Source organism: Microtus ochrogaster, unplaced genomic scaffold (assembly GCF_000317375.1).
Source record: "Microtus ochrogaster isolate Prairie Vole_2 unplaced genomic scaffold, MicOch1.0 UNK16, whole genome shotgun sequence".
Taxonomy (NCBI): domain Eukaryota; kingdom Metazoa; phylum Chordata; class Mammalia; order Rodentia; family Cricetidae; genus Microtus; species Microtus ochrogaster.
Genome location: NW_004949114.1, coordinates 3,618,112 through 3,622,237, shown reverse-complemented (window position 1 = coordinate 3,622,237; position 4,126 = coordinate 3,618,112).

Genomic DNA, 4,126 nt, shown 5'->3' with positions numbered 1-4,126 from the left:
AGGCTGGTCTTGAACTCACAGAGATCTGCCTGCCCAGGCCTCCTGAGTGCTGGGATTAAAAGTGTGTACCACCGCCACCCAGCATTAACTTTCCTCTTTAAAAGTTTATTTTATTTTATTTTGTGTGTATGAGTGTTTTGCCTGCATGTAAGTCTCTGCACCATATGCATCGAATCCTTTGGAACCAGAGTTACAGATGGTTGTGAGCTGCCATGTGGGTGCTGGGAATTGAACCTACATCCTCTGGAATGCTCAGACAATGCTCCTAACCATTGAGCCATCCTTCAACCCTTGTTGGCTTTCTTATTGCTGTTCAAAATTTCTTTGTATGTTTTTGATGATGGTTTTTTTTTATCAATCATATCTTTGTGAATATTTTCTATTGTATCAGCGTCTTAGTTATTACTGTGATGGAACGCCATGGTCAAAAGCAACTTGGGGAGGAAAGGGCTTACTCCTCCACATCACTGTTCACCATGGAAGGAAGTCAGGACAGGAACTCAAACAGGGCAGAAACCTGGAAGCAGGAATCTGGTTGTGGATGGTGGTTACACACCTGTGTACTTTCCGGAAGCAGGAATCTGGTTGTGGATGGTGGTTACACACCTGTGTACATTCCGGAAGCAGGAATCTGTTTGTGGATGGTGGTACACACCTGTGTACATTCCGGAAGTAGGAATCTGTGGATGGTGGTTACACACCTGTGTACATACACAAAGTCATCACTGAATTATAGACTTTAAACTAGTGGATTTTATCACATTTCCGCAAAGCTGGGGTTTTGTTAAGTTATCTATTTTGTTTTGTTATTTGGGTTAGATTTTTGTTTTGTTTTGTTTTGTTTTTCAAGACAGAGTTTCTTCCTGTAGCCCTGACTGTCCTGGAACTCACTCTGTCGACCAGGCTGACCTTGAATTTTCACAGAGATCCTCCTGCCTCTGCCTCCCAAGTGCTGGGATTAAAGGCAACAGTGATAGCACCACAAAGGAAAATGAGAGGAAAGCTGGCGAGTTAGCTTTCTTTGTTGAAAACCAGCTTTCTATGGGCATAAGGACGCGTGCCTGTGGCCCAGCCCCTGGAAGCTGGAGTTCAAGGCCATCTACACACACACACACACACACACACACACACACACACACACACACAGAGCAACTCTGAGAACAATTTAGGCCTCATAAGATTTTGCTTTAAAAACAAAACAAGTACAGCCCAGCAGTGGTGTTGTACGCCTTTAGATCATTTTTTAATCGAAATGAACTCCAGACTCACCATCCCACCAGACCAACCTTTCTCAGTCTTTATAGTGAATCATAGCTATCTTATAGCTAGCTGTCTTTTTAAAAACGTAATTGTTTATGTGAGCATTTTGCCTGTATTTATGTCTGTGCACCATGTGTTTGCTCAGGGAGGCCAGAAGAGGATGTTGGGAGTTGAACCCTGGTCCTCTGGAAGAACAGCCCAGTATTTTTTTTTTTAAGATTTATTTATTATGTATATGGTGTTTTGCCTGCATGTATCTCTGCAGGCCAGAAGAGGGCACCAGATCTCATTACAGATTGTTGTGAGCCACCATGTGGTTGCTGGGAATTGAACTCAGGACCTCTCAAAGGGCAGCCAGTGCTCTTAACCTCTGAGCCATCTCTCTAGCCCCCAGCCCAGTATTCTTAACCACTGAGCGTGTCCCTAATCCCTTCCCTGCAGTAATAGGAACGGCGGGCTGCTTCCCGCCACCCGGCAGCTTTACCTGAAATAATTACACGGACACTGTATTCATTCAAGCACTGCTTGGCCCTTTAGCTCTAGCCCTTACTGGCTGATTCTGATATCCCGATCAATTCATCTCTAATAATCTGTGAGCACCAGTCTTACCGGGAAGATTCTAGCCTACGTCCATTCTGGGTTGGAGTTTCATCGCTTGTGCCTCAGAGAGCAGAGCTCTCGCGTCCGCCCTGGAGATGGGAGCATGGCGTCTTTCTGAGGCGTCTGCCCCCGACAGGAGAGCTGTCGAGTCTCTGAGCTCACTTCCTCTTCCTCCCAGCGTTCTGTTCTGTTTATTCCTCCCACCTATGTTTTAACCTATCAGGGCAAGCAGCTTCTTTATTTAATGAACCAATGACGGTCCTCCATCACTTCCCCAGTCGTAGGCCACCGTTAATATAGTTTCTACTTCTACAGATTTGCCTAGTCTAGATCTTTTATGTTAGTGGAATCATGAGTTTCACTTGTTTGGTTTTGAATCAGTTTTTTTTTCTTGTGGCTGGAGAGACAGCCATGGGTGCTGGGAACCGAATTCTTTATATTTATGGTTGTGAGCCTAGCCTTTAACGGCTGAGCCATCTCTCCAGCCCTTGAATCAGTTTTGCTAAGCTGCTAAGGCTAGCCTGAAACTAGCAATCTTCCTGCCTCAGCATCCTCAGTGTTGGGGTTATAGTTATTCACTGCCACACCTGGTGTCAAGACAAGCTCTGTTCTAAAGGCTTCTTTGTCCTCGCAGGATCTTTCAGGATCAGCTACATTGTAGCATGTACACCAGTAGCTACTTTGCTCACGATTCTGCCAGGGTGTCCCCGTGCTGAAGTAACACATTTGTTTATCTGTTTCTGAAATGTTTCATCCTCTCCACACTTGGGAATTCTGGATAACACCACTATGAATGTTTGTGTGTTTTTGCATAGAAATGTTTTCATATCTTCTCATAGATATTTTCATTTTCTTTCCTTGGGAGAGGAAACTAGGAGGAGAATTTCCGAGTTAGATGATAATCCTATGTTTAACATTTTGAGGGACTGCCAAAGCACTTCCCGAGTGTTGGGAACACTTTTCATCCCCATCTGCAGTATGCATGGGTACTAGTTTCTCCACACCCCTCCCAACACTTGCTAACGTCTTTTTAGGAGAGCCACCTGGTCCAGGAAAACCCACTGCAGATGGGTGAGAACTGAGTGGGACGCCCGCAGACTAATTCAAGACGATGCTAAATATGATTGGTTGAGACTTGGTCACAAGACCCTGTGATTTGGGACAGAGAAGCAGGACTATTACAGTGACCAGGATAAAAGCATTTTTTTTCCCAAGACAGGGTTTCTCTGTAGCCTTGGAGCCTGTCCTAGAACTAGCTCTTGTTGGCCAGGCTGGCCTTGAACTCACAAAGATCCCCCCTGCCTCTGCCTTCCAAGTGCTACTTCTATAGCGGATAAGGGCACCAAATCAGGCTGGAGTTTTATTTAGTCTGACACCGAGTCTAAGAAAACCAATGGGTTAATCCTCTAAGTCTGTGCTTCTCCCCCTTTAAATTGTGTGTGTGTGTGTGTGTTTGTTTGTGTTTATGTATGTGTGTGTTTGTGTTTACATGTGTGTGTTTATGTGTTTGGGTGTGTATGTGCTTGTGGGTATTTGTATGTGTGAGAGTTTGTGTATGTGTGTGTGCTGTAGGAAGTCTTACAGCTGTGGTTACCCGCCCACTGGGGCATGGCCTCTTATATATGCTGATGGAGAACCTGCATCCGTTCTCTTTTCCGGCCTCTCCCTCTGTTTCAGTTGTGGATTTTGGTTTTCTGATCTCCGTTCCAGCAGAGAATTCTGATTTGTGAGTTTACCCCTAAATAAATAACCATCTATTTCTCAATTCTGAGCTAGTGTGGGATTTCTTTTAAGCGACCTGCCTCCTTCATGTATGTTTGTGTATGTGTGTCTTTATGTGTGTGCCCTTGAGTGTTTGTGTATGTGTGTATGTGTTTATTTAGGTGTAAATGTATTTGTGGTTATTTGTATGTGTGTGCGCGCGCGTGCGTGTGTGTGTACCACTGTGTGTGGAGGTTTGAGGACAGCCTCTGGTGTTGGTCCTCGCCTATTACCTTGTTTGAGGCAGGGCCTCTGTTGTTAAACACTATGTACACTAGGCTAGTTGACCTGAAAACTTCCTAGGTTCTCTTGTCTGCACCTCCCATTTCCCCATAGGAGCACTGGAATTACAGATACACCCTGTAGCACCCAACTTCTACTTGAATTCTGGGGATTTGAACTCAGATCCTCACACTTGAACAGCAAGTGCTTGACCCACTAAGCCATCTCCATATGCTGAATTTGTGGTTTTGATTTTGTCTTAGTTAGGGTTTCTTTTGCTGCA